We start from the raw sequence: 10347 nt of genomic DNA on the forward strand, positions 1-10347 counted from the left end.
TCTCGAAAACAGCATTTAAGTCCTCTAAGAAAAGTGCTAAAAGTAAACCCTGCAGATGTGTCGTGGCTGTCCTGATGTGCTCAGAATGCTGAGGAAGGAAATCAAAGGTTGACAAAACATCCACCTGCCTGTTGAGGGTTACAGGATTGAAACAACGTGCTGGAGACTGACTGCACTGGACATATTACAAGGTAATATGGGGAATTTTAAACAAGTGCTGGAGCAAATTGGGATCCTAGAAAAATGCAACTGAGTACAGGAAACACTGGCCTCAGCCCTTTCAAGTTAAGGAAGGGTTTGAGGTTACCTGAGAACCAACCCTGACCACAACCATGATATCCAGCCCTAAACCTCGAGGCATAATCCTAACATTAACCCGTGCAATACTGGCGTCTCTGTCCCTACAGTTCCCATCAACAGAACAAACCCACCCCCATGGGTTCACAGAGCCCTGGGGTGTTGGGGTGTGGATGGGGGGCCACACAGCTCTGGACCTGGAACCATTTCTCAAAACTTCTGTCCGCATCTTGCTTTCCAACAGGGAATTAAACCCTGTCTACATTGCTTGTTTCCTTTCAGTAGATGAGAGTGGAAGCCAGACTGAGAAGGGGCCTCCACCTGGATCACAGGTAGCCCTGAACCCTATGACGACCACATAAGAATTTCAAATCAACTAGCCAGAATGAAAAAGAAGCATCCCGAGAGTGTCTGCAGTGCAGCCAGGGATGGCAGTCACTGGACCATGCCAGGTGTTGGGATTGAGGTGTCTGGGCACCCACATTGCCCTGGGTGGGTCTTGTCACCACAATCTACCCATTGTCCAGTCTGACCCTCAGCAATGTACCCGTGGTGCCTGGAGATGGGCAGGAATGGTCAGCACATCTCAGAAGTCACCCAAGTGTCCCCCAGCTGATGACCTGCAGAGAGCTGACACCGAGCACATCGGCCTGACCTTGTCCTAAACTCCATGTGTGTCGACCCAATTAAGGTCAGAAGCAGCCAGTGACTGCTGCTTCTTGCAGCCAGTGACATCGATAATATTGTGATAGATGGAAAAGAACATGAGAGAAGAGAGTTCAATTGTGTGTATAATGAGAGATATACAGTGAGAGATGTAAAGTGAGATATGCTGAGATATTTATATAGTGAGATATATAGTGAGATATTTTATAGTGAGATGTTTATATAGTGAGATATGCGTATAATGAGAGGATTATACAGTGAGAGATACATAATGAAATAAATAAATAGTAAGGTTTTTATATAATGAGAGATACACAGTGAGAGATATATAGTGAGATATTTATACGGTGAGAGAGATATATAGAGGTGTATATGTATTTGTACATAAGCACACTTACATAAAAGTCTCCATTTCTTGGCAAATTATCCAAGAACTCAACCAGTGTGTGGCAAAATTTAGTCACAGACCCTGGTGTATTAGCCCACTTTTGTGTTGCTGTAACAGAATACCTGAGACTGGGTAATTTATAATGGAAAGAGTTTTATTTGGCTTAGGATTCTGGGACAGCTGCATCTGGCGCAGGCCTCCGGCTGCTTCTACTCATGGAGGAAAAGCAGCAGCAGCTGGCGGGTACCAGCAGATCACATGGTGGGAGGAAGCAAGACAGAGAGAGAGAGAGAGAGTCAGGCTCTCCTCTTCTTTTAAAGCCCTCAGAAACACGCCCCTGAGCACCATTTTTAATCCATTCACTACTGCATGGTCCTACAATCCAGTCACCTCTTTAAGGCTCCACCTTTCAATTACCATAATAGGATTTCCCACCCTCTTAACAGTCACAGTGGGGGCTAAGTTTATTTATTTATTTATTTTTTGTTAATTTTATTTTGTCAATATACAATGTTGTTAATTATTGTGGCCCATTACTGAAACCTCCCTCCCTCCTCTCTCTCCCCTCTCCCTCCCAACAATGTCCTTTCTGTTTGCTCGTCGTATCAACTTCAAGGAATTATACCTATTATGTCTCCCCCCCAAGCCGTTTTTTTTTTTTTTGCCTGTGTGTGTGTGTGTGTGTGTGTGTGTGTGTGTGTGTGTGTGTGTGAATTTATTTATCTATTTTTAGCTCCCACCAATAAGTGAGAACATGTGGTATTTCTCTTTCTGTGCCTGACTTGTTTCACTTAATATAATTCTCTCAAGGTCCATCCATGTTGTTGCAAATGGCACTATTTCATTCCTTTTTATAGCAGAGTAGTATTCCATTGTGTAGATATACTGCATTTTCCGTATCCACTCATCCGATGATGGACATTTGGGCTGGTTCCAACTCTTGGCTATTGTAAAGAGTGCCGCGATGAACATTGGGGAACAGGTGTACCTTCGACTTGATGATTTCCATCCCTCTGGGTATATTCCCAGCAGTGGGATAGCTGGGTCATATGGAAGATCTATCTGGAATTGTTTGAGGAACCTCCATACCATTTTCCATAGAGGCCGCACCATTTTGCAGTCCCACCAAAAATGTATGAGAGTTCCTTTTTCTCCGCAACCTCGCCAGCATTTATTGTTCAGAGACTTTTGGATTTTAGCCATCCTAACTTGGGTGAGATGGTATCTCAGTGTAGTTTTGATTTGCATTTCCCGGATGCTGAGTGATGTTGAGCATTTTTTTATATGTCTGTTGGCCATTTGTATATCTTCCTTAGAGAAATGCCTACTTAGCTCTTTTGCCCATTTTTTAATTGGGTTGCTTGTTTTTTTCTTGTAAAGTTGTTTGAGTTCCTTATATATTCTGGATATTAATCCTTTGTCAGATGTATATTTTGCAAATATTTTCTCCCACTCTGTTGGTTGCATTTAACTCTGTTAATTGTTTCTTTTGCTGTGCAGAAGCTCTTTAGTTTGATATAATCCCATTTGTTTATTTTTCCTTTGGTTGCCCGTGCTTTGGGGGTCGTATTCATGAAGTCTGTGTCCATTCCTATTTCCTGAAGTGTCTCTCCTATGTTTTCTTTAAGAAGTTTTATTGTTTCAGGGTGTGTATTTAATTCTTTAATCCATTTTGAGTTGACTTTAGTGTATGGTGTAAGATGTGGGTCTAGTTTCATTCTCCTCCATATTGATATCGAGTTCTCCCAGCACCATTTGCTAAAGAGGATGTCTCTTCCCCAGTGTATAGTCTCGGTGCCTGTGTCAAAGATCAGATAGCTGTAGGTGTGTGGGTTGATTTCTGGATTCTGAATTCTAATCCATTGATCAGTGTGTCTGTTTTTATGCCAGTGCCATACTGTTTTGGTTATTATAGCTTTGTAGTATAGTTTAAAGTCAGGTGGTGTTATGCCTCCAACTTTATTTTTTTTGCTCAGCATGCTTTGGCTATGCGTGATCTTTTGTTATTCCACATAAATTTCTGGATAGTTCTTTCCATTTCTGAGAAAAATGTCATTGGACTTTTGATGGGGATTGATTAAATTTGTATATCACTTTGGGTAGTATGGAAATTTTCACTATGTTGATTCTTCCAATCCAAGAGCATGGGATATCTTTCCATCTTCTTGTATCCTCTCTAATTTCTCTCAGCAGTGGTTTGTAGTTCTCATTATAGAGATTTTTCACATCCTTGGTTAACTCAATTCCTAAGTATTTTATTTTCTTTGGTGGCTGTTGTAAATGGGCAGGCTTTCTTGATTTCTCTTTCTGCATGTTCACTATTGGAGAATAGAAATGCTACTAATTTTTGTGTGTTGATTTGTATCCTGCTACTGTGCTGAAGTCATTTATCACCTCCAAGAGGAAGTTTTTTTTTTTTTTTTGTAGAGGCTTTAGGCTGTTCGATATATAGGGTCATGTCATCTGCAAACAGGGACAGTTTGACTTCACCTTTTCCAATCTGGATACACTTTATTTCCTTCTCTTCTCTGATTGCTCTGGCTAGTACTTCCAACACTATGTTGAATAGGAGAGGTGAGAGTGGGCATCCTTGTCTAGTTCCTGTTCTTATAGGAACAGCTTTCAGCTTTTCCCCATTCAGGATGATATTGGCAGTGGGTTTATTATATATGGCTTTAATTATGTTGAGATACATTCCCTCTATACCTAACTTATAGAGGGTCTTTGTCATGAATGAGTGTTAAATTTTATCAAACGTTTTTCAGCATCTACAGAGATGATCATATGGTCCTTGTGTTTGATTTTATTAATATGGCGTATCACATTTATTGATTTGCATAAGTTAAACAAACCTTTCATCCCTGGATGAATCCCACTTGATTGTAGTTAATAATTTTACGTATGTGTTGCTGTATTCTGTTTGCTAGTATTTTAGTGAGGATTTTTGCATCTATATTCATCAAGGATATCGGCCTGTAGTTTTCTTTTCTGGTTATATCTTTACCTGGTTTTGGTATCAGGATGATGTTTGCTTCATAGAAAGAGTTAGGGAGACTTGCGTCTGTTTCAATCTTTTGGAATAGTCTGTAAAGAATTGGTGTCAATTCCTCATTGAATGTTTGGTAAAATTCTGCTGTGAATCCATCTGGTCCTGGGCTTTTCTTTGTTGGTAGCTTTCTGCTAACAGCTTCAATCTCCTTTATTGTTATTGGTCTGTTCAGATTTTCTGTATCTTCATGGCTCAGTTTTGGGAGCTGGTGTGTGTTCAGAAATTTATCCATTTCCTCCAGATTTTCAAACTTGTTGGTGTATAGTTGTTTATAGTAGTCTTGAATGATTCCTTGTATTTCAGATGAATCAGTTGTAATATCGCCTTTTTCATTTCTAATTTTTGTTATCTGAATCTTCTCTCTTCTTTTTTTTTTTTTAGCCATGCTAATGGTTTGTCAATTTTATTTATCTTTTCAAAAAACCAACTTTTTGATTCATTGATCTTTTGTATTGTTTTTTGGGTTTCAATTTCATTAAGTTCTGCTCTGATCTTAATGATTTCTTTCCGTCTGCTAACTTTAGGTTTGGATCATTCTTGTTTTTCTAGATCTTTAAGGTGAAGTGTTAGATTGTTCACTTGCCATCTTTCCATTCTTCTGAGGTGAGCATTTAATGCAATAAATTTCCCCCTTAATACCGCTTTTGCAGTATCCCACAGGTTTTGGGATAATAATAATGATGTATCATTATTTTCATTAGTTTCAATAAATGTTTTGATTTCCTGCTTGATTTCTTCTTGGACCCATATGTCATTAAGTAGAATGCTGTTTAATTTCCATGTGTTTGTATAGTTTCCAGAATTTCGTTTGTCATTCATTTCTAGTTTTAATCCATTATGGTCTGAGAAAATACATGGGATAATTCCAATTTTTTTGAATTTGTTGAGACTTGATTTATGACCCAATATGTGATCTATCCTGGAGAATGATCCATGTGCTGATGAGAAGAATGAGTATTCTGAGGATGTTCGGTGGAATGTTCTCTAGATATCTGCCAAGTCCAACTGGTCTAGAGTATTTTTTAGATCTTGTGTTTCTCTGCTGATTTTTTGCCTGGATGATCTATCCTATATTGACAGTGGGGTGTTCAGGTCCCCTTCTATTATGGTAGTAGTGTCTATTTCCTTCTTTAGTTCTAATAGAGTTTGTTTTATAAATCTGGCTGCTCCAACATTGGGTGCGTACATATTTATGATTGCTATGTCTTCTTAATGGATCAGTCCTTTTATCATTATATAGTTCCCTCGTTGTCTCTTTTTATGGTTTTTAGTTTAAAGTCTACTTTGTCAGATATAAGAATAGCTACTCCAGCTCGTTTTTCTTTTCTGTTTGCATGGTAAATCTTTTCCCATCCTTTCACTCTTAGTCTATGTGAGTTTTTATAGGTGAGGTGGGTTTCTTGAAGGCAGCGTATAGTTGGGTCCTCCTTTTTAATCCAGTCAGCAAGTCTGTGTCTTTTGATTGGGGAATTTAATCCTTTTACATTATGAGTTGTTATTGAATAGTGTTGGTTTATTCCTAGCATTTTGTTGATTGTTGTTTGGTTGGCTTCAGTGTCTTTTGTTCCTTGCTTTCTGATTTACTGTTTGTTTTCTGTGTTTGTTGGTTCCTTAGGTTGTAGATAGCCTTTTTGTTTGTTTGTTTTCTCTTCATGAATGCTATTTGTATTATACTAGTGGATTTAGATTTTTCTTGGGTTTTTACGGCAGTGGTAGTTATTTTTCAGGAACCAAACCCAGTACTCCCTTGAGACTTTCTTGTAAGGGTGGTTGTGTGGTGGTGAACTCCACAGTTTATGTTTATCTGAGAAATATATTATTTGCCCTTTATTTCGGAAGGATAGCCTTGCAGGGTAGAGTATTCTTGGCTGGCAATCTCTCTTTTAGTATTTCTTTTTTTTTAAATTTTATTTTGTCGATATACATTGTGGCTGATTATTGCTCCCCATCACCAAAACCTCCCTCCCTTCTCCCTCCCCCCCTGCCCCCCAACAATGACCTTTCTGTTTGCTTGTCGTATCAACTTCAAATAATTGTAGTTGTTATATCTTCCCCCCCCCAGTTTGTGTGTGTGTGTGTGTGTGTGTGTGTGTGTGTGTGTGTATGTGTGTGTGTGTGTGTGTGAATTTATATATTAATTTTTAGCTCCCACCAATAAGTGAGAACCTGTGGTATTTCTCTTTCTGTGCCTGACTTGTTTCACTTAATATAATTCTCTCAAGGTCCATCCATGTTGTTGCAAATGGCAGTATTTCATTCGTTTTTATAGCTGAGTAGTATTCCATTGTGTAGATGTACCACATTTTCCGTATCCACTCATCTGATGATGGGCATTTGGGCTGGTTCCAACTCTTGGCTATTGTAAAGAATGCTGCGATAAACATTGGGAAACAGGTATACCTTCGACTTGATGATTTCCATTCCTCTGGGTATATTCCCAACAGTGGTATAGCTGGGTCGTATGGTAGATCTATCTGCAATTATTTGAGGAACCTCCATACCATTTTCCATAGAGGCTGCACCATTTTGCAGTCCCACCAACAATGTATGAGAGTTCCTTTTTCTCCGCAGCCTTGCCAGCATTTATCGTTCTTTTGGATTTTAGCCATCCTAACTGGGGTTAGATGGTATCTCAATGTGGTTTTGATTTGCATTTCCCGGATGCTGAGTGATGGTGAGCACTTTTTCATATGTCTGTTAGCCATTTGTATATCTTCCTTAGAGAAATGCCTACTTAGCTCTTTTGCCCATTTTTTTAATTGGGTTGCTTGTTTTCTTCTTGTACAGTTGTTTGAGTTCCTTATATATTCTGGATATTAATCCTTTGTCAGATATATATTTTGCAAATATTTTCTCCCACTCTGTTGGTTGTCTTTTAACTCTTTTAATTGTTTCTTTTGCTGTACAGAAGCTTTTTAGTTTGATATAATCCCATTTGTTTATTTTTCCTTTGGTTGCCCATGCTTTTGGGGTCGTATTCATGAAGTCTGTGCCCAGTCCTCTTTCCTGAAGTGTTTCTCCTATGTTTTCTTTAAGAAGTCTTATTGTTTCAGGGGGTATATTTAAATCCTTAATCCATTTTGAGTTGATTTTAGTATACGGCGAGAGGTATGGATCTAGTTTCATTCTCCTGCATATGGATATCCAGTTCTCCCAGCACCATTTGCTGAAGAGGCAGTCCCTTCGCCACTGAATAGGCTTGGTGCCTTTTTCAAAGATCAGCTGACAGTAAGTGTGTGGGTTGATTTCTGGATTCTCTATTCTATTCCATTGGTCAGTGTGTCTGTTTTTATGCCAGTACCATACTGTTTTGGTTATTATAGCTTTGTATTATAGCTTAAATCAGGTAGTGTTATGCCTCCAGCTTTATTTTTTTTTGCTCAGCATTGCTTTGGCTATGCGTGGTCTTTTATTGTTCCATATAAACGTCTGGATAGTTTTTTCCATTTCTGAGAAAAATGTCTTTGGAATTTTGATGGGGATTGCATTGAATTTGTATATCACTTTGGGTAGTATGGACATTTTCACTATGTTGATTCTTCCAATCCAAGAGCATGGGATATCTTTCCATCTTCTTGTATCCTCTCTAATTTCTCTCAGCAGTGGTTTGTAGTTCTCATTATAGAGATTTTTCACATCCTTGGTTAACTCAATTCCTAAGTATTTTATTTTTTTGGTGGCTATTGTAAATGGGCAGGCTTTCTTGATTTCTCTTTCTGCATGTTCACTATTGGAGAAAAGAAATGCTACTGATTTTTGTGGGTTGATTTTGTATCCTGCTACTGTGCTGAAATCATTTATCAATTCCAGCAGTTTTTTTGTAGAGGTTTTAGGCTGTTCGATATATAGGATCATGTCATCTGCAAACAGGGACAGTTTGACTTCATCTTTTCCAAACTGAATGCCTTTTATTTCCTGCTCTTCTCTGATTGCTCTGGCTAGTACTTCCAACACTATGTTGAATAGGAGTGGTGAGAGTGGGCATCCTTGTCTAGTTCCTGTTCTTAAAGGAAAAGCTTTCAGCTTTTCCCCATTCAGGATGATATTGGCTGTGGGTTTGGCATATATGGCTTTAATTATGTTGAGATACTTTCCCTCTATACCTAACTTATAGAGGGTCTTTGTCATGAATGAGTGCTGAACTTTATCAAATGCTTTTTCAGCATCTATAGAGATGATCATATGGTCCTTGTGTTTGAGTTTATTAATATGGTGTAACACATTTATTGATTTGCGTATGTTGAACCAACCTTGCATCCCTGGGATGAATCCCACTTGATCGTGATGAATAATTTTACGTATGTGTTGCTGTATTCTGTTTGCTAGTAATTTAGTGAGGATTTTTGCATCTATATTCATCAAGGATATCGGCCTGTAGTTTTCTTTTTTGGTTATATCTTTACCTGGTTTTGGTATCAGGATGATGTTTGCTTCATAGAAAGAGTTAGGGAGACTTGCGTCTGTTTCAATCTTTTGGAATAGTTTGTAAAGAATCGGTGTCAATTCCTGTTTGAATGTTTGGTAAAATTCTGCTGTGAATCCATCTGGTCCTGGGCTTTTCTTTGTTGGGAGCATTCTGATAACAGCTTCAATCTCCTTTATTGTTATTGGTCTGTTCAAATTTTCTACGTCTTCACGGTTCAGTTTTGGGAGCTTGTGTGTGTCCAGAAATTTATCCATTTCCTCCAGATTTTCAAATTTGTTGGCATATAGTTGTTTATAGTAGTCTCGAATGATTCCTTGTATTTCAGATGAATCAGTTGTAATATCGCCTTTTTCATTTCTAATTTTTGTTATTTGAGTCTTCTCTCTTCTTTTTTTTGTTAGCCATGGTAATGGTTTGTCAATTTTATTTATCTTTTCAAAAAACCAACTTTTTGATTCATTGATCTTTTGAATTGTTTTTTGGTTTTCAATTTCATTCAGTTCTGCTCTGATATTAATGATTTCCTTCCGTCTGCTAAATTTAGGTTTGGATGGTTCTTGTTTTTCTAGTTCTTTAAGGTGAAGTGTTAGGTTGTTCACTTGCCATCTTTCTATTCTTCTGAAGTGAGCGTTTAATGCAATAAATTTTCCCCTCAATACTGCTTTTGCAGTATCCCACAGGTTTTGGTATGACGTATCATTGTTTTCATTAGTTTCAAGAAATTTTTTGATTTCCTGCTTGATTTCTTCTTGGACCCATATGTCATTAAGTAGAATGCTGTTTAATTTCCATGTGTTTGTATAGTTTCCAGAGATTCGTTTGTTATTAATTTCTAGTTTTAATCCATTGTGGTCTGAGAAGATACATGGGATAATTCCAATTTTTTTGAATTTATTGAGACTTGATTTGTGACCTAATATGTGATCTATCCTAGAGAATGATCCATGTGCTGATGAGAAGAATGAATATTCTGAGGTTGTTGGGTGGAATGTTCTGTAGATATCTGCCAATTCCAATTGGTCTAGAGTATTGTGTAGTTCTTGTGTTTCTCTACTGATTCTTTGCCTAGATGATCTGTCTAATATTGACAGTGGGTTGTTCAGGTCCCCTGCTATTATGGTAGTAGTGTCTATTTCCTTCTTTAGTTCTAATAGAGTTTGTTTTATAAATCTGGCTGCTCCAACTTTGGGTGCGTACATATTTATGATTGTTATGTCTTCTTGATGGAACAGTCCTTTTATCATTATATAGTTCCCTCGTTGTCTCTTTTTATGGTTTTTAGTTTAAAGTCTACATTGGCAGATATAAGAATAGCTACTCCAGCTCGTTTTTCTTTTCTGTTTGCATGGTAAATCTTTTCCCATCCTTTCACTCTTAGTCTATGTGAGTCTTTATAGGTGAGGTGGATCTCTTGAAGGCAGCGTATAGTTGGGTCCTCCTTTTTAATCCAGTCAGCAAGTCTGTGTCTTTTGATTGGGGAATTTAATCCTTTTACATTATGAGTTGTTATTGAATAGTGTT

Source organism: Cynocephalus volans, unplaced genomic scaffold, assembly GCF_027409185.1.
Source record: "Cynocephalus volans isolate mCynVol1 unplaced genomic scaffold, mCynVol1.pri scaffold_35, whole genome shotgun sequence".
Taxonomy (NCBI): domain Eukaryota; kingdom Metazoa; phylum Chordata; class Mammalia; order Dermoptera; family Cynocephalidae; genus Cynocephalus; species Cynocephalus volans.